The sequence below is a fragment of the Monodon monoceros genome, unplaced genomic scaffold, assembly GCF_005190385.1.
Source record: "Monodon monoceros isolate NGI ecotype Baffin Bay Population unplaced genomic scaffold, NGI_Narwhal_1 Super_Scaffold_21, whole genome shotgun sequence".
Classification (NCBI taxonomy): domain Eukaryota; kingdom Metazoa; phylum Chordata; class Mammalia; order Artiodactyla; family Monodontidae; genus Monodon; species Monodon monoceros.
The window spans coordinates 147,592,838-147,613,810 of record NW_021703778.1 but is presented as its reverse complement, the minus strand read 5'-3'; the positions used below and the strand labels follow the sequence as shown (position 1 = coordinate 147,613,810).

At 43.1% G+C, this 20,973-nt stretch overlaps 1 protein-coding gene and 1 pseudogene across 1 annotated transcript in view; one reads left to right on the top strand and one right to left on the bottom strand.

Moving 5' to 3' along the window:
* Positions 1–20,973, bottom strand: part of TTLL5 (tubulin tyrosine ligase like 5) — a 307,505-nt gene that overhangs the window by 124,779 nt on the left and 161,753 nt on the right. The gene's annotated exons all lie outside the window — the stretch shown is intronic.
* Positions 4,423–5,137, top strand: LOC114905066 (annotated as a pseudogene).

The following is a 20,973-nucleotide window of genomic DNA, read 5'->3' as shown; positions in this document are numbered from 1 at the left end:
TACAAGGAAGAAAACTAGAACCTAAAACACTCCTTGCTATAGACCTTTGTTTTAGGAATACCAAAATCATCCAAGACCCACACTAAAATGCTCAACTGACTTGACCAAGCTGGAAAAGTCAATACAATGGAGGAAGGATAACCTGTTTAAAGCCATTTGTTTGTTAACAAATGGTGCTGGAGCAATTGTACATCCACAGGCAAAAGAAATGAACCTCTACCTAAGCCTCAGACTTCATATAAAAATTAATTCAAAATGGATCATTCAAAACGTTTACTTAAATGTAAAACGTAAAACTATAAAATCGTCCCAAGGATGATTCTGGAAAACATTTGAAAAAAAGATGTTTCAGTTTTAGCTGTAGGTAATATGAGGGTACCAACAGACAGAGAAGAGAAGAGGAGGTGGCAGGTGGGGTGCTAAATATTCTCCGTGCCTTAGCTCCCTGAAACCTTTAACACGCCAAGGAGGCGGAGACTAACAGTTGTCTCCTGTTACAGCTGAGACAACTGCTGCTAAAGAGTTCCGGAGCCGCCCAGCTACCTGCAGAGCCAAGCACCTGCCTGCCCTGCGGTGCCGCCTGCCCTACTGCTACCAGTGCCTCCCCTCTGAAATGGTGAATATCTGACCTAAAAAATAAGGTTTATTTCTCAGGCACAATGGACTTTTAAAGGCACCTGAACAAAATTTGAATCAAGATGGCAGTAAAAGCTAGCTGGAGCAGGACCTTCATTCATTCCTTCACCCCTTTTCATTCGCCCTCCATAGATAAATGGCTAGGCCAAGGGGCAAGTGCCTGTCCTTGACCACCTGGAGGTCATATGGTCAGGGAGTGCCCTTCGGCTGCAAACAGTCTTTACATCTCAATTCCACAGCGGCAGGTGTGGACTTCCAAGAAAATAAAGGCCGGGGCCTCCACAGGAGCACCTGTACTTGCACACGGGCACCCGGGGGGGACTTCGGTCTCCATGGAGGCCTTTTCATGTTGTGGGATCATTACTGATGGAGGGAGGCTGCCTGCCTATCCCATGGGGGCTTTCTCATCAGCTCTGGGCAGCAAGGGGAGAAGATATCATCATCCAAACCTGGCAAGCTACTGTCAAGCAGGCTGCTGCTTGTCCAGTAGAAAAGCCTAACACACAGAAAGAGAAATGTAGCGTACTGTGAGGAGTTCCAGCAAGCGAGTGCTCCCTTACTGTTCTACTACTTGCTTCCACCTTCCTTCTTTTTGCCCTGATGGCAAGCGGGACACAGACATCGTCCACGTGCCAGGACTTCAAAGCCGACACCGCCCCGGAAAAGCTGAGTTGGGGCTGTTCAGGTATGGAAGGGTTAAGGCGTGTCCTGTACTGTTGGTGCTCCATTATTATCACTTTGAAAAGCCATGGCGTTACAGGAAGAGTGTGAGAATGCTGCAGCTTTCCCGGCCAACATTTGGTTCCCATTACCGTGAATAATCTCTCTCCGCCCTCTTTCCCCAACCCCCGCCCTTCTTCTACTTTTTCCACATTTTATATTAAAAGTACATCAAACACTTTTCTTCCTTTTTAATATTTTCCTTAAGCTTCCTTCACTCAATTTGCCTGGTTCTGTGACTTTTCTGGTTATTCATTACTGAGGGAGGGGAAAGGGTAAGCCTCTTGGATGAAATCAATCAAAAACAAAAGCAGGGGAGAAAAGCAGTTCAGCAGTGCAGTGTAGGGGAAAGAAGCTAACACGTAGGGATTCTTCCTGATCTTAATTGATAGTAAGAAAAGAAAGAGCCCACTGAGAATACTTTTACCTTCCTGCTTCTTGGCCCCATCTCAGTTATATTCTTGCCTGAAAACAGAGCATCTCTAAAATAATATATCTGAAGATGGGCCTATGCCTAATTTCATCATCAGTAAAAAAGGAGAGAATTTGCAGGAAAGGAATAAGTGATAGTCTAGTAGAATAGATGCTGGCAAGTGTGTGAAGAAAGAGCACGCTCCAGATTGGAGGGGGCAGTGGTACAGCCCTTTCACAGCCCTTTTGAGGCCAATTTGACAGTATCTATACAAATTCAAAGTGTATATATCATTTGATCCAACGAATTCCACTTCTTGGAATGTATCCCATAGAAATACTTGCACGTGTGTACAAAGATATATGTACAAGGCATTCACTGCAGATGCCTAAATTGGATACAACTTAGTGCTCTTTAATAGGAGAATGGCAAAATAAATTATGGTACGTTCATCCTCTGGAAAACTACATAGTGGTTAAGAATATTCAGATAAGCTTACATAGGGACTTCCCTGGCGGTCCAGTGGTTAAGACGCTGTGCTTCCACTGCAGGGGGCATAGGTTTGATCCCTGGACAGGGAACTAAGATCCCCCTGCATGGCCCGGCCAAAGAAAAAAAGAAAAGCTTATATAAACAAGCCAGAGAAACATGGCGACATTAGGGAGGAAAAAAAGTCACGGAAAAATATACAGATCAACCTTTTAACTGTGGCTACCTCTGAGGAGGGGGCTTAATCTCCTCTTAATCTGTATATGTTTCTGTTAGATTATTTTATGACGTGGCTACATGTGTGTATTACTTGTACACTTAGCTTTTATAAAGTATGAACGTAAATATTTCAGTCAGTAGAAAATAGGAACATATATAATATACACATGTATGTGTGTATATATATATATTAATATATATACATATACATATCCTCCCCTCCCATATAGCCCTGTGTAAACTGTCTTAACCTGCAAGAAATTTGAAACTTGGAAAATTTCTTAACTTTACAACATGTACCAAGTCAGACAAAATGACAGAGAAATGGATCAATAGGAAAGAAGAAATGATGACTCTGAGAGGCCCAAAAGTTTCCAAGGGCCCAGTCATGATAATGAAAACAGTAAACACTGATCAAATTGTACTATGTGTTCACTGCAGGGATGGGAGGAAGGGGAGAGTGTCTGTGTGTGTGTGTGTGTGTGTGTGTGTGTGTGTGTGTGTGCGTGCGTGTGTGTGTGTGTGTGTGTGTGTGTGTGTGTGTGGTTGGGGGTGGGGGCAGGAGGAGGCAGCACAAGAATTCTCAACTTCCACCTTCTGATAGGAATTTAATAAATAAATAATATATAAAATAAAAAGCCCCCAAATGGCAGATAAACATATGATTTAGAAATATGAAGGCAAGTAACAGAAGAAACAGATGAAAAAAAAAAGCTGAAAGCAGTTATCTCTGGAATGTGGAAATTAAGGTTTGGTAGCAGTGGGAGAAGAAGGGGCAGGGGATTCCCATTTTCATTATAAACTTTATAGAATTACTTAACTTTTAAAACTATATACCTGGGGCTTCCCTGGTGGCGCAGTGGTTGAGAGTCCGCCTGCCGATGCAGGGGACACGGGTTCGTGCCCGGGTCCAGGAAGATCCCACATGCCGCGGAGCGGCTGGGCCCGTGAGCCATGGCCGCTGAGCCTGCGCGTCCGGAGCCTGTGCTCCGCAACGGGAGAGGCCCGCGTACCGCAAAATAAAAACAAAAACAAAAACTATATACCTGAATGATTGTAGGAACCAGCTTCCAGGATGGCCCTCAATGATCCCCACCTCCTGGTATTCATATCCTGGGTAATCCCCTCCCACACTGAATGGAGCTGGCCTGTGTAAACAATAGGATATCGCAAAAATGATAGTGTGTTTGAAAGACCTAAACGTAAGAGTTAAAACTATAAAACTCTTCAATGAAAACAAATGGCAAAAAAGCTTCACAACATTGGATTTGGCAATGATTTCTTGGATATATGCCAAAGCCACAGGCAACAAAAGAAAAAATTAAAAAATTGTTCTTCATCAAAATTAAAAACTTTTGTGCATCAAAGGATACTATCAACAGAGTAAAAATGCAACCTACAGAATGGGAGAAGATATTTTCAAATCATACATCTGATAATCCAAATATATTCAAAATACATACAGAACTCCTAAAACTCCACAACAAAAAGCCAAACTTGATTTAAAAATAGGCAAAGGACCCGAATAGGCACTTTCTAAAAAAGATACACAAACGGCCAAGAAGCATATGCAAAGATGCTCACCATCACTAATCATGAGGGAAACACAAATGAAAATCCACAATGAGATACCACCTCACACCCATCAGGATGGCTACTATAAAAAAAAAAAAAGTGTCAGCGAAGATGTGGAGAAACTGAAACCCCTGTGCGCTGCTGGTGGAAACGTTAAATGGTACAGCTACTCTGGAAAACAGTATGGAGATTCCTCAAAAGATTAAAAATAGAATTGCCTTTCTGCTCCAAGAAAACACCAAATGGTGGATGATGCTGGTGTTCCAGGAGACCAGAAGGTGACCGCAGCAGCTCCACAGAGGTATGGGGGGCAGCTTCCGGTGCCAGCGCTGCAGCTACGCTCAGGCTGGAGCCAAGGCCACAGAGCTCGTTGAGGGGAGGCTGAGGACAAGAAGTGGCTCCCGGTCCCCGAGCCAGGCTGCTTGGTCATGGACATGGATACCAAGTCCCTGGAGGAAATACATCTCTTCTCCTCGTCCGTCACGTAGTCTGATATCACGGACTTTTTCCTGAGGCTGACCCTAAAGGGTGAGCTTGAAGACTACACCTGTGCAAAAGCAGACCCACATTGGCCAGCAGACCAGGTTCAAGGCATCTGTTGCCGCTAGGGACTACAAGGGCCATGTCAATTTTGGTAAGCGATCCAAGGAGGCAGCCACGGCCGTCCACGGGGCCATTACCCTGGCCAAACTCTTCCCTGTTGCCAGGCAGTGAGGCTACTGAGGAAGCAAGATCAGCAAGCCCCACACTGTCCTTTGCAAGGTGACCAGCCACTGTGGCTCTGTGCCGGTGTATCTCATCCCCACCCCAAAGGCACTGGCATGCTCTGGGCTCTTGTGCCCAAGAAGCTGGTGGCCAGTATCAAGGACTAGTACACCTTGTCTGCAGGCTGCACTGCCAGCCTGTGCAACTTTACCACGGCCACCTTTGATGCCATCTCCAAGACTTACAGCTACTCACCTTGACCTCTAGAAAGGGACCATGTTCACCAAGTCTCCCCATCAGGAATTCACTGACCATTTAGTAAAGAGCCATACCAGAGTCTCTGCAAAGAAGACCCAAGCTCCAGCTATGGTCACCACGTAGAGTACTTACACAGGAAAGATAAAGTGAATTAATTAAGCTTGGAAAAAAACAGAATTATCGTATGATTCAGCAATTCCACTCTGGGTATATATCCAGAAGAACTGAAAGTAGGGCCATGAACAACTATTTGTACACCCGTTAATAGCAGCATTACTCACAAGAGCCAAAAGGCAGAAGCCAGCCAAGTGTCCATCGACAGATGAGTGAATAAACAAAATGTGGTATAGACATACAATGGAACATTATTCAGCCTTAAAAGAAAGGAAATTCTGACACATGTTACAACATGGATGAACCTTGAAGACATTGTGCTAAACGAAATAAGCCAGGCAGAAAAGGACACACATTGTATAATTCCACTCATAGGAGGTACCTAGAGCGGTCAAATTTATAGAGACAGGAAGTGGAAGGATGGTTGCCAGGGGCTGACAGAGAGAGAATGGGGAGTTATTTTTTAATTGTTACAGAGTTTCGGTTTTGCAAGATGAAAAGAGTTCTTGGAAGTGGATAGTGGTGATGCACAGTAATGTAATGCACTTAATGCTACTGAACTGTACACTTAAAATGGTAAGTTTCATGTTATGTATACTTTTTCACAATTAAAAAATTAAAAAAAAAAGACTGTGTATGACTTCTGAGCTAGGTCATAAAAGACACGTGCCTTTTGTCTTTCTCTTAAGTCACTCATTCTGGGGGAAGCCAGCTGCCATGTCATGAGGACACACAGGCAGCCCTGAGGAGAAGTCCATCTGTTGAAGAACTGAGGCCTCCTGCCAATAGCCAGCATGAACTCATCATCCACGTGAGGGTGAGCACCATGGAAGTGGATCCTTTGGCCTCCGGCAAGCCTTCAGATGACTGCAGCCCTTCTGGCTGACATCTTAACCATCACCTCATGAAAGAGCCTGAGGCAGAACCACACAGTTAAGCTGCTCCTCAATTCCGGACCCACAGAAACTGAGATAATAAATGTTTATTGTTTGGCTGCTAAAGTTTGAGATAATTTATTAGGCAGCAATAGATGACTTATGCAACTATTTAGATAAATTTGAAAAGGAAAAGAGAAATTAGCTTTAACGCATTATCCTATCAGAGTGGCCTGCTATTCTACCAAAGCACGCACCAGGGTACGTTATTATGATGGCGTGCTGCTAGGTTACAATGCATCTCTTCACTAAAGCCTTAAGAGAGGGATTCTCAACTATGCTGTACTGAGAAAACTTCACAAGAATGTAAAGTGTGATGAGCAGTGTATAAAGTATACTGAACTACGTATTTTAATACAGTGTTCTGGCTGTCTGGCAGATGAGCGCTGAGCTGGCAGCAGGGTGTACAGCACAGTATACCTGCAATATGTAAGAGGAGAAATTAACCTCGAGCTGGTGCCAAGTACAGATACTATGTGTTTGTTAGACTATGGAGAAACTTTTCCTCATGAGTATATTAGAGTCTAATCAGGGCAGCAAATAAATAATAGCACTCACACAGCCACAGAGTCCTGACGGATGACCAGGTGAGGAGTAAAATTTCAGCAGCTTAATGGACACTGTGAGACATTACTCTACTTTAAAACTGATTCCACCACGTGGAATTCACCTGGTTGAGTACTGTTTTGAGTCTTTTAACTCCTTAAAGCGTGTTGAGGAAAATCCTAGTATGTGGAAGTGTGTTTCAAGTGTAAAACAGGTGACAACTGCTCCCACAGCAGGTTTTTAACCAGCTCAGTGTTAGGGTTCTTGTCTAGAGGCAGCCAAAGCTCAAATCCTAAAGATGGCAAGCACGTTGAGTTGTGGCTGGTTAAAGAAGAAAGTCTTAACCTAATCCACCTAAATTTTTGTGGTACCCAAGACAGGTATTAGTAAAAGAGCTGCCTAGGTGGAAGTCTGCTCTGTGATTATGAATCTAGATATTGAAATTCATTTGGCATACATTAAATTAGTGGATACTATGTGTCAGATGCCACATTAAGAGATAGGAATATAAAGATGTATAAGTTCGGACTTCTAAGGAGGTGGTAAGGGAAAGACATGAAAATCTGTAATACAATGGAAATGACAGAGCTACAGGCAAGTAGGCAGACTCCATGTGGGATGGCAGTAGAAGGTGCACAGAGTAAGGGTCGGAACTGGGCTTGATCCAGAATGACACAAAGAATTTGCCAGATATGAATGCGGAAGGGAAAGACAATGGAAGTAGTACATATGAAAACCCAGAAATGTTAAAAAAAAAATACAAAAACCCCAAACTCAAAAAACTGCTGAATTCTTTGGTTGACATTAATTAAAAGGGCAGATAATGGGATAAAACCCCCTTAACATGGCATATCAGGCACTTGAACTTTTCCATCTCATCCTCAACCCTCTCCTACGTGCACGCCATGCTCCCACAATGGTGCACTCAGGCATGCTCTTCCATACCTCCCTGTCTTCACACAAGGTTCTGTGATGCTCACTTAGTTAAAAAACAATAATCCATCCTCTGCAAAGTCTACTCCAGTCTTCCTCCGATAGAGCTTATTTCTCGAGGTCTCAAGATGCCTTCACTGGCATGTTTTTGGTACTGTGACTATTCTTCACAACGACTATTTCTTACTCACTGGACCAACAATTTAAGGCTGGTCATCATTCTGGTCTTTGTCCACTCAAAGCCTGGCAATGTCACAGTCATGCAGTGTTTGCTGAATGAACAAATGCATGAAGAAATGAACACTCCTCTCTCTGGAGTAGTCCTATGTTCCACCTGAAGAAGGGAAACTAGAACAAATAACCCTTTGAGAAGTTAGAGGAATCAAATGGAAAATTCATCAGGCTGAGAATTAGAAGTAGGTTCTCAACCTTGCTTTACCACCAGGTAGGCATGAGAATTTGCACAATCCACTTACTTCTCTAGGTCTCAATTTTTCATACCTGTAAAACAGGGTATGGATAGATGATGTGGACAGGTTTACAGTAATTCTCATTTACAGAGGCAGGCCCTGTAAAAATGCTTTCCTATGTCATTTAATTTTCATTTGCTCCTTAGGACATCCCTAGAAATTAGGCTTTTTTTTTTTTTTCTTTTTTGCGGTACGCGGGCCTCTCCTGTTGCGGAGCACAGGCTCCGGACGCGCAGGCTCAGCGGCCATGGCTCGCGGGCCCAGCCGCTCCGCGGCATGTGGGATCTTCCCGGACCCGGGCACGAACCCGTGTCCCCTGCAACGGCAGGCGGACTCTCAACCACTGCGCCACCAGGGAAGCCCCGAATTAGGCATTTTATCCTCATTTAGGCATAAGTACAGTAGGTTCAAAGAACTTGCCCTAAGCAACATAGCTAGTAAGTGGCTAAAAAGGGGAGGGATCCAAATTGGTCTGCCTGTATAGAATACCTGCTCTCAAACACTAGGTCACAACATTTAAATGTGAGAGTGTAGATATTTTAAAGTAAAAGAATTTGGACCTCCTGAAGCCATATGATAGAACAACAACAAAAAAATGGCAGTGCTTTTTTAATCTACTTTTCTCTGAGAAGGAGATGCCTTAAGGTGACAGGGACAGGGTGAGAGGTACATGCAAATGCACCAAACAGAGTCTTAAAAGGGGGAACATCCTTTCTGGATGAAAGGTCTGAGCCTAGAGAAAGAAAGAAAATGCAGGATGAGATAAATGGAAAGGGAGGATTAAAGGGATATAGCCTGGCAGAAAAGCAAGGGAAGGGAGAGGAAAACAGGAAGGGGTGCTGAGCCAAGCTGAGGATGAAGATGGGGGGCTGGACAGGGGGAGGATGATGACGGGGCCCAGTGCTGTTGATGGGCAGAGCGATGGGAAGCGGATGGCCACACTGAGGAGGGAAGGATCCACCAGCAAGGCAATTCCAGCCAAAACTGGGAAATGGGATGGGATGAGTTTGGTTCTTTAAGAACTGAGGGGGTTAAAAAAGAGAGCTCAGCCTGAACCTGAGAGGAGAAAAAGGGGGAGACTAGTAATAAAAACAATGACCCCACAGGTCTGAAAAGAAGAACCTGCAGACTGAAAGAGAGGTGATGACAGAGAGTGCCTGGAATGGACCATTTAATGCTTTAAACCTGTGCCAAGCTGAGTAATGGGGGATTGAGCTTGTGATTTACCTCAGCTCTGGGAGAGATTAGTCTCTGTAACATCAGCAGCGTAAACAAACATTACTATTTTACAGTGATAATAAGTATTATTAATGCTGAAAAGACCTAGTCGTGCGTAGTACTTTGTAGTTTACAAAGCATGTTCATGTAGATGATCTCATTGACCTCCCATGACAATCCGAGCACCCTTGCTTCCCACCTGGCAAAATTAGGCTTAAGTTCAGTCAAATGATTTACCTCCAGTCAGGAAGTTCCAGGTGGACCGGGGATTGGCACCTAGGTCTTCCTGTTCCCGCTCCAGGGTTCTTTGGGTAGGAATAAAACATAGCCTGTGCCTTTAACAGACTTACAGTTCAGGAGATCAAGAACAAAGGCATAGAAGATGGTTACTCAGGGGAGTATATACTATACTCAAAAAAGAGTGGAGTTCAGAGGAAGGAGCAAATTTGGGGGCCGCTGGAAAAGGTCTGAGCTAACTGCAGACTGGATAGGAGAAAGGGACTATCTAAGCAAAGAAGCAAGGGAGCAGAGAACGCTCGGAGTGTGGGCTTTAGAGGGGTGCTTTACCTGCCCAGTCCTTCCCCCCACCAGCTTAGCAGCTGCAAGTGCAATCATTTAACAAATACTTATGGTTGACACTGCCCTAAATGCTGAGGATCCAGTGGTGCACAAGATCTACATTCAAGAAATTTACTCCAAGTCTGAAAGTATCAGGGTTGCTTGTTGGGGGATGTCAACTGTTCTTTTGGAAAAGGGTGATGTTCTATTCTCAGAATGATGCTCTAATTCATCAGAGAAATGTAGGAGCTCCAGTTTTTCAAAACTTACTATTTTCTCAAATAGAAGAGGACTCTGTTTGCCTCTCCTTTGGCAGGTGATCAGAAAAGATCAGAGCTGAGAAGGGAAAAGGGAGCATTTAAAAGTGGCTATTTCACAGCAGAGTCAAAGAAAAAAAGAAAAAGCGGGTTGTGTTTAGCACCTTACTCCACAATTTTATATTTACCCTCCCAACAACCAAGCTCCATTGTGTATACTATGCACATATAGTAAAGAAAAAATGTGATATGGGAACACAGTGAGAGAGTCTGTGAAGTGCTGAAACAGCATACCTGGCAGCTGCTAAAACAAAACTTCAAAGATTTGGCTTCTTTGAAAAGCCATCAGGCAGGACCCCACCCACTCCCCCTGCTAGCCCACAGCTTCCCTGGGAGCTGGTACATGTAACCACTTCCGCATGTTTGGCTCTGTTCCCCAGGTCTATAGCAGCTCTATAAGCCAAGTCAGAACTGCCAGCCAAGCAGGTGGGGGGCTGGCGGCTAGGTAAGTGTAGGGAAGCAAGACCTCTCCCCAGTATCTAGTCATGAGCATATCTCAGAAAATAAAATGGTAACGCTAGGATCTGCTTTAAAAGTCCCTTCCTCTCAGCCAGCCCAGCTCTGATTGGTTAGACACTAGTAATTCAGAAGCTCTGAGCTTTTGAGATTCCCAAGGCATTAAAATATGCCCCTCCCAGTACCACGAATTAGTTTAAGAACAGCATCTGGGGTAAATCTCTAGATCTAAACAAAAGAGGCTTGACAGCTACAAAAGAGCCTAAGAGGATAATCAAGAATATGCCTTACTTTGTACTTCTTTTTTTTTTTTTTTTTTTCCACTGACCAAGTTTGGGTCTCTACACATCTTTGAATCTTCTGGGACAACCATTTTGTCCTGTACTGTCCAATATGGGAGCCACGAGCCACATTTGGCTTTTGAGTATTCGAAATGTGGCTAGTATGACTGAGGAACTGAACTTTTCATTTTATTTAATTTTAATTGATTTAAAAATTTAAAATCCACACGTGGCTTGTGGCTACCATGTTGGACGGCACTGATCTAGCCACTTATTCACCAAACATTTACTGAGCACTTTGTACAAGAAAGCGTAAGGACATAATGATGTGTAAGACTCAGTCTCTGACCCTCAAAAGCTTACAATCTAATACAGGAGGTAAGACAAGTATACAAACAACAATAATACAAAGAGGAGTGGTATGTGTCATAGCAGAGGTAAACAGATATTAGAACTTGGAGCAGGGAGATGGTGGCCTGACATTATGCATTCTCCATACTAGCCACCCAGGTAGGGGATGCCAGTACAGTCGTCCCTTGGTATGTGCAAGGGATTGGTTCCAGGATCCCCGTGGATACCAAAATCCAAGGATGCTCAAGTCCCTTATATAAAATGGCACAGTATCTGCATATAACCTACACACATCCTCCCATATACTTTAAATCATCTCTAGATTACTTCTAATACCTAATATAATGTAAATGCTATGTAAACAGTTGTTGGACTATAGCAAATTCAAGTTTTGCTTTTTGGAACTTTCTGAAATTTTTTCTTCTAAATATTTTGATCCGTGGATGCAGACCTGTGGATACCGAGGGCCGACTATAAGTCTATCAGATAAAGGACAGTGAGGAGAGAGGAGCTACTGTAGAGAACACCGAAAATCTGAAATATCACACATATTCAGTACACACCATGACTTATTGGTCAACCGATGTTAAAAAGCTGGAGTAAAGAGATAGTCATCCTATACTGACTGGGCTGTTTAAGCACCTTCTAGGAGTGGCTCTCAAGACTCCTGAGGGTTAGGTGGGGTGGGGAGAAGGAGGGTAAAAAGAAGGGTCTCTGCCTTTTCCTCTTCTTCCACACCCTGCCTCTTCCAACAGCACGCCCCCCCCCCCGCCCCCCAAAATGCAAAGGGTCTTTTGCTTGTAGGGCACTTTCAATCTTGGATAACTAGAAAGAACTGAATAGGGTTCAAAGGAGAAGAATAAGGACCTGATGACTTGGGAAGGCAGCTGTGTGAGCTCCACCTAGAGGGGTGGGATAGGGAGGGTGGGAGGGAGACGCAAGAGGGAGGAGATATGGGGATATATGTATACGTATAGCTGATTCACTGTGTTATACAGCAGAAACTAACACACCGTTGTAAAGCAATTATACTCCAATCAAGATGTTAAAAAATAAAAATAATAAAAATAAAAAAGGAAAAAAAGAACTTCAGTGGAGAAGAAACAGGGCTTTTTTTCTCTAGTTTTCAGATCACTAGGATAGGAAGAGCCACAAAAATTCATTCTCTAGGAATTAAAACTGTGCATTTAGCCAGAGCCTCCTCTGAATTACATCTTTTAGGAACATGAGCCCAGGGGATGAAGAACAGAAGGAAGAGAAAGCCTAATGACATCTGCTTGGGATGTCATCAGGGAAGGTTGCAGAAAGGCTGAGCTGAGCTGAGCCCTGTAGGAGAAAAGGGTTTGAACATGTAAACATACAGGTGAGGAGCAGGGGGTCTGTTCATTCCCTCATTCTTTTACTTAATATTTGTTCTTTATGTTTAAGTGTCTGCTGTTTACCAAGGCACTGGGGTACAACAGTGAATAAGACAACTTACACTTTCGTGAAGTAATTATAGTAAATTAATAGGATAAGTGCTACAGAATGGTATAAGGATGTAGTGATGGGAAAATGTACTATTTTTGATCCATAGAGTTTGGCTGGAACTAAATGTGTGAAGAATAAAACTGGAAAGGTAGATTGGGGCCAAATACAGATATTCACCTTGAAAATCAGGCCAAGTTATTTTTTGTTTTTGTGGTACATTAGAAGGTCTTTTTATTTCTTCCTTAAAAATTTTGTTTTAATTATCAAAATTAACAAAATATCAACAAAGAAAATCTTTAGAATAAATAAGACAAATGAGAAAGACTTAGCCATGAAAGGTAGAATTGTACCATATTCCCAAGATGTATTCTCCAATTTATCTTTATCAGCAATAAAGTTGGTATTTTGCTATCTTTGATATTTTTCTATAATTTCTCATTTAGTTGTGGAGGCAAGACCTGGAGACAAGTAGAAAGTATGATTAATGATGCTTCATAAGCCCCCAACATCAATTTCTAGACCTTTTAGTTGTATGAACTGAAAAATCGCCTTTACAGTTAGGATCCAGCATGATTTCAGCTTCTATCACTTCAAACTCAAAAGTGTTTTGGGACTTCCCTGGTGGCACAGTGGCTAAGAATCCGCCTGCCAATGCAGGGGACACGGGTTCAAGCCCTGGTCGGGGAAGACCCCACATGCCGTGGAGCAACTAAGCTCGTGCGCCACAACTACTGAAGCCCGCGCGCCTAGAGCCCGTGCTCTGCAACAAGAGAAGCCACTGCAACGAGAAGCCCGTGCATTGCAACGAAGAGGAGCCCCCGCTCGCCACAGCTAGAGAAAAGCCCGCACACAGCAACGAAGACCCAACGCAGCCAAAAATAAAATATAAATAAATAAATTTACAAAGAACACCCCCCAAAACTCAAAGTGTTTTGACTAATACATTTTATCAGCTGGACTGGTTCCCATTCACTCTCCCTTGAAGATGCCTTAAACACCTTGTACATTATCTCTCTTTTTCTTCCTCTCCTTTTCTGCAGGAGTCTGCAGCCTGTATACAATCTAGGATGTATTTAAACTCTACCTTAAACCCTTCCTCTGCAGAGCCTTAGATTTCCACCCTTCTTTAGTACCTTTTCTGAACTGCGAGCTCCACTGAGTCCATATGCCCCCCCTTTAATCACTCGCTCTATATTTCACATGCCAAAAATAAGCAAACTTCCAGGGCAGTATTCTCTAGACCGCCCTGCTGAGTGTCAGCTCTAACTTACAGGACTGTGGAGCACATTTCTTGATCCTCTCATAGATCCTCGCAAAGCACGGAGCACAAAGTAAATGTGCAGTTACCTCTTGATTGATTAATTTTAGCCTCTCTGCCTGCCCAAGCCCCAGCTGCCCTTCCAGAGTCAGCTCACACACCTTTCTTTTCCGTGAAGGTTTTGCCACTTTCTCCAGTCAGAGTGATCAATTTCTCCTCTGAACTTGTACCACTTAACAGCATAATCCTCTTCGTCAACAATTAAGTACATATTGCCTTACAATACTTGCATTAGTAACTTAAGTGACTATCAACTTTCCTCCAGACAGAGTGAGACCCTGTCTATTACCTCCTTCAGAGTGAGCCCCATGCCTTGCATTTAGGAGATATTTAGTAACATGCTAACTTTTTTAGGGTAACATTGTTTTAACAACTACCAGATGAAGCCATTTTCCAGCTGGAACATTACTTATTACCAGTTTCACCTTTCTTCTTTTTCAAGTATTTCAATATACTAAATATTTGGTGAAGAAGGTAAAAAAACTCTTCTCTTAGGGTCTTGTATTTCAAATGTCAGTGTTGGGTTCAAGCAGCTAGCAAGATATTTGAGAATACAAATGATATAGACAGATTTTTTCATCTGCTCAGTTTTGCTTGGTGCAACCCAGTTTCACAAGAACATAATTTGATTTCCTGTAGCCTTTAGGTACAACCTATTTATTACCCACCCCCCTTATGGTTTCCTTACCTGTGGTGCCAGAGAGCCTAATTTTCTCATCTAAAGCCTTCTAGATTATAGTCACTTTACTGAGATGCACCCATATTTCATTTTCATTACAGAAAGATAGTAAAACTTCTTTTAAAAAACCAGGCAAAACGTGGCATTGATTATTGACTTTGAAGCCAAATTAATACAAGTCTTAGCCTGATAATTCATGAAAGCCAAAAAACACCCCTTTATTGCCTCTGAAGCATAAGAATGGTCCAATTAGGACAAGAGTTCTACTGTTACTTGTTACTAACACGTGGGCCTGCCACATGATGTGACATTTTGAATTCCTAAGCTCTCATATATTGTCTCTCTCACTCTAGCCCTACTCGCATTTCCCAAAGAACACTTGGCTCCATATTAAAATGTTACCTTTTAAGTTTAGCTTCTCTTATTTTTCCTTAGGAGCATTTTAATAGCTTATAATCAAAATTTTAATATATAGATCCTTACTTCACTATAAAAACAAATAATGTAAACCTGAGCGTTGTGATTAGGTATAACTGCTTTTGTCACTTGTCACCGTGATACGATATGACAGTGCACGTAAGTGATGGCCAGTTGTATCTGAACTCAGTGGTGTAGCAATACCGTATCCTAAGCAAGTCTAATTTTTTATGTTTTTCTCTTTTCTGAAAAGGGAACTAAGAGTTATCAGGAAACTACACCAAAACCAGAACTTACACCAAAATTTTGCTCCTCAAAAGGGCTGCGGGGACGAGAGAACCTGTACTCCTTTTCAGACCATATGAGTCTATTGTTTTCTTTTATTAAAATATAGATACAGGAAGATTTTTTTCCTTTTAGCCTCTTAAATCCTAGGACTTAAAAAAAACAAAGCATTGATATTTTAGCTGTACTCGGTCAGTAATATATGCTGAGAGTCTTTCAGCAGAAAGATGGGCAGGAGGGTAGGATGAGGTCTTTAGCTAAAGGTTCAGTGAAGCCAGCTGGTTGTCCTACATTTGTTGAGTCAACATTAAGTAAGCTTTAAAAATGGATCATCAGTGTTTCTCTACAAGAGTCAGAAAGAAAGATATAGTGTTTCTTCACCACTGTGGTTCTTTCCAAACTCTTTTACGGCTGGTAAACAGCTATGTTGGAAAGATAGAAGATGACAGAAAAACCATGTGAGAATTAAACTGAATTATGAATTAAGTAACTGTGATAAAATTCCCTAATTCTAGAAAAGGAGTCTCACTCAGCTTGTACATGGATTTTTGTCATTCAGTCCTCTTAAAACCAAAATAATCATCAATTGTGGATGGATATCAAATTACAAAGTGAACAGCTAAATAAGACAGAGTCTTGCCTCTAACAATGACTCTGTGTGTATGTGTCCGAGTGTGCATGTGTGTGTGTTAATCCTGAGGAAATGTATATAAGGTAGTTTATCTTTAATGCTTTGAGAGGGAGGGGAGAAGGCAAACGAAACTGGAAAAATGCTACACTGGCAAACCACAAAGCAAGCTGCATTTTATTCTGGCTTGCAGATAAGAAAAGACCCCCGTCTTCCACTCCTGATACTAGGCCCAAACATTCCCTAACTTACTTTGCCTAGGCCTTGGTATGATGTCCAGCCAGCGATCTCTGACACATTTCCAAAGTTTACCAACATTCCTTCAACAGGCAGAAGTCCAGTGATTCTGGCCTTGGTACAAACACCTACAGCACTCAGCTCTCTTGGTGAAGGAGGAACTGTAGAATCTGTCACAGAGCTTGAACTGACACAGAGCATAACCCTTGAGAGGTTATGTGTCTGGCTGAGTGAGAAAAGAAGCAGAGGAATTTCAGATAGAAGTTCAGGCCTTTATCACCCGTGTGCCAGAGAAGAGTTTTTCTCAAGGGGAAGGAGTGGTTAAGAGCTAAGACTCAGGAGGAAGAAGGTCAGGTAAACTTTGTTTTATGGGAAGGAAGGAGGATGAGAGAAATAGCACTTCTACAGAACTCTGAACAAGAAAGAGTTTCTTTTTGTTTTTAGGCCCCCCAAAAGTGGTTTCTTTTTGTGATTGTGCTCTTTGGCTAGAGAGTGTTGTTTATATAACAGGATAAAGTACAAAATTATAAGCTCCAAACTCCTCCAGAGGAAAGCTCTCCCAAAGCTCGACCCCCAGGATGGATGGAAAATATGAGTGTTTACTGGCTGGAACATTGAGCCGCAATGGAAATTTCAACATTCAGAAGAAGATAGCAGAGAGGAAGGGCCTGTTAAGTAGAAAGAAGTCACCCTTCAACAAAGGGGTCAAAGAAAAGGAAGAGTCTCCTGTGGGCCCCACTCTGATGGCCCTTCCTCAGCTGGAAAGGCTACATCTCTGCGATCCAGCTCCAGGAGTGCACTGCATATGGCTGATGGCCAGTTTCCTCTAAACCAGATACTAAAACACGGAGTGTAGCAATCCCACATCCCAAGCAAGTCCAATTTTAAGTTTCTCCTTTTTTTTTTTTTTTTTTTCCTGGAAAGGGAACTAAGTGGTATCAAGAACCTACACCAAAACCAGGCACTATACTGGCTACTTTCACATGCACAACTCTACTAAATCTTATAACAACTTAATGAGGTAGGTATTATTATCTGCACTTTTAAGCAGATGGGGAAATTGTGGCTCAGAGAAGCTAGGCAACTCGCACAAGGTCAAGGTCATACACTCAGTAAGGCAAACCCTGAAGTCCCTTCTCTTTCCACTATACCCTGCCATCTTCTTAACAGGGGTTGATGGCCTCCTTTCCTATAAACTAAACATACTGGGCTTCCCTGGTGGCGCAGTGGTTGAGGGTCCGCCTGCCGATGCAGGGGACACGGGTTCGTGCCCCGGTCCGTGAAGATCCCACATGCCGCGCAACGGCTGGGCCCGTGAGCCATGGCCGCTGAGCCTGCGTGTCCGGAGCCTGTGCTCCACAACAGGAGAGGCCACAACAGTGAGAGGCCCGCGTACCGCAAAAAAAAAAATAAATAAATAAAGTAAACATACTTTTAAAGAAATAGAAACATTTAAAGGACTAGTTTCAGAATAATTCCCCTAAACAGAGGAAGAAAATGGAAACAAAGCCTTAGCATTTTGGTCGCTGAATAATTTTTGCAGAACTATGGGGCTCTCTTTTAAAACCCCACACACTCCTCCTCCTATTCTCTTTTTATTGTGGTTAAAAAAAATAGTATAACTTTAAAGTTACCATCTTAACCATTTTTATGACTGCAGGTCCGTAGTGTTAAGTACAGTCCCACTGTTGTGCAACAGATCTCTAGAACTTTTTCATCTTGCAAGTTAGAAACTCTATAGCCGTTAAACACTAACTCCCCCTCCTCTACTCCCCCAGCCCTTGGCAACCACCTTTCTGCTTTCTGTTTCTACAATTTAGACGACTTTAGATACTTCACAGGAGTGGAATCATACAGTATTGGTCCTTTTGTGACTGGCTCATTTCACTTAGCATTATGTCCTCAAGGTTCAGCCATGTTGTAGCCGGTGACAGGGTTAAATCCTTACACCCTCTTCTTGATTCTCTTTCTTCTAATTGCCTGGGTCACACAATTTAAATCTTTTTGTTATATGCTGCCCAACACTGTTTCCTAACTGTTCCATGTGTATGTGGCTCCTTCTCGTTGTTAGACAGTAACCTCTTAGTGATCCAACACCAGGTCTTCAGTCTTTTAGACCCTACCCAGTGCTCAGCACTACGCCGACAGCATAGAAGATACATCCTGGACAGTAAACTCTGGGAGACTGGGGACGATTCTGTCTTATTTGTCGCTACTCCCAGCAGCTAACACAATGCCTGACACATAGAAAATGAACAGAACATGTTTTATTAAAGAAAATAAACTCAATATTTCTGAGAACTGAAAATGAAAAGATGGGAAGTCAGAGTCCTGAATCTCCAGCAACATTCGTGAGAAATAATCTAGGACTTCCCCGGTGGCGCAGTGGTTAAGAATCCGCCTGCCAATGCAGGGGACACAGGTTCGAGCCCTGGTCCGGGAAGATCCCACATGCCGTGGAGCGACTAAGCCCGTGCGTCACAACTACTGAGCCTGTGCTCTAGAGCCCGCGAGCCACAACTACTGAAGCCTGCGCGCCTAGAGCCCGTGCTCTGCAACAAGAGAAGCCACCGCAACGCGAAGCCCATGCACCGCAATGAAGAGTAGCCCCCGCTCGCCGCAACTAGAGAAAGCCTGCGCTCGGCAACGAAGACCCAATGCAGCCAAAAATAAATAAATAAATAAAAAGTATTTTTTTAGAAAAAGAAATAATCTAAAACAAGGGAGAAAAGTATTAGTTAAACTGGTATCAGAATCTGTGAAAATCTGTTTCAAAAAATTATGTAAAGAAAGGTACCAGACTATAATTTATAACTAAAGAGTAAGAGGGCAGAGGAACAAGGTGACATGAAGTATCACCCAATTTTCCAAGATTTGGGGCTTCATTGTATCCCATTCCCCAGTACAGAATTTAAAGTTCTGACATACAGCTGTTTTCCAGAGTAGAGGCTACCAGGCCACACAGCCTAGGCCCACGATGTCTTGCCCTGTCACAAAAAGAAGGAACAAACTCATGACTGTGCCTTCAACCTCCCTCACCTTTAACATCGAGGAACAGATAAATCCCCAGGTTGCATGTGTGAAAAAACCAGAGATGGATAAAAATAATTCAATGACAAATGCTGGAAAAACATACAAAGGGGCAGAAGCCAGACATTCGTGGGATTCCCTGACAGCTCGATCCACGAGGAAGGGCTGGACTGGAAAAAAACAGAGCCTCAGGTTCCTGCCAAGCCGTCTGAGGCCCTGTCCTTCCCAAATCATTCCAAGCAGCAGCCAGAACTTTACAGTAACCCTTCCAGGTCTCCCAAAGAAAGATGCTCTCCTCACCTAGAAAATGCTCCTCCCTGACATGGCCCAGTTCTGTGCAAGGCTGGCGGTAATGAGGAGATGCCTCTGCACATCAATCTCAGCTCCTAACAATTCCCCGGGTACCCAGAAAAATAGATAATTAAAAGGCAGCTTGAAAAACCCGACCCATTTCATTGGCTAAAGAAAAGCTTAGTACCCAGGTATCAGCATCTAGAAATCAAATACAATCCCTTTAAGAAAAAAGAGGTCGCGGACATTCGGTACCTGCATCCTGGAGGCCAGATTGTATAATTCTCAATTGGCCTTGCTCGAAGGCACACCTCAGGCTTCTAAACATGTGACTGTATTTGGCCCTGACTACATTCTCTTCTGGAGAATGGCCTGCAATTAATCTCACTTATTACCTCTGAAAAGTAACAACAGAGGAATGGCTGGCCAAGTCCAACTCCGAGTGTCTAGGGAACTGCAAGCTCCACGGCCAGGCCTCAGACTGTCTGGGCAAGGCGTGGGCTCTCTGCCTTCCTCTCCCACAACAAAGCTCCAACAGGGACTCCAGACAGACCAAAGGAACCGAGGGATTTGAGGAGCTGGGCTGAGCTCACACTGACCCAATGGGAGACGACAGCCCTGGGCTACATTTGGGGTGGTTTCAAAACAGCGGGGGAAGAACAAGGTTGTCTGGTGAAAACTTGTGTGATCCATAAAATTGAGAACAATAGCAACGCCACAGGGAAATGAAAAATAACACTATTTGCTGAGTTCTTGTGAGTCACCAGTTTTCATTCCTGTGGCTACCAAGTCACTGAATCCTCCAAGATGCAGATGAAAAGTACAGCCAGCATTGGATTCTCTTTACATCTTTTTACTGTTTACAGGGCAGCTCCTGGTTGAGTGAATTATGAGAGTTTATCAGCACTGGAATCCACTGATGCTTTTGTAGATGTACAAGTAAGAGGACATGTTATTTACTTAGCACCCACTTCCAGGGAGATCAAAGTGCTTTAAGAACAACCTAAAAGCTCCCAAAACAGGCCAGTTTACACGTAAGTATGCTTATCCAATAAAAAGATTAAATGAATAGTTTAGGGTCACTTAGTGTAAAAGTCAGTAATAAAACTCACATCTCTAAGCTACTAATCCCTTATTCATTAAACTCAGTCACCCTTACTACTAAGGAAGGAACAACAAGAGACTAAATAAATATCCACAAAACAGTGACTTACCAGGTAAATAAAGAAACTGGGGCATGGGACAGAGCGAATGCCTGAGGGAGGGCTGGCTGGGGCCCATGTCATAGTCAGTTCTGAAAGGACCTCTGAGAATTCATTTAAGGCTCTTTAGGGTGGGTATCTCTGGGAATTCCACATGGAACTGGAACTCCCAAGCTGAGCTTGCAGGCTGTCATGGCAACCAGAGGTTGCACAGTGTTGGGGG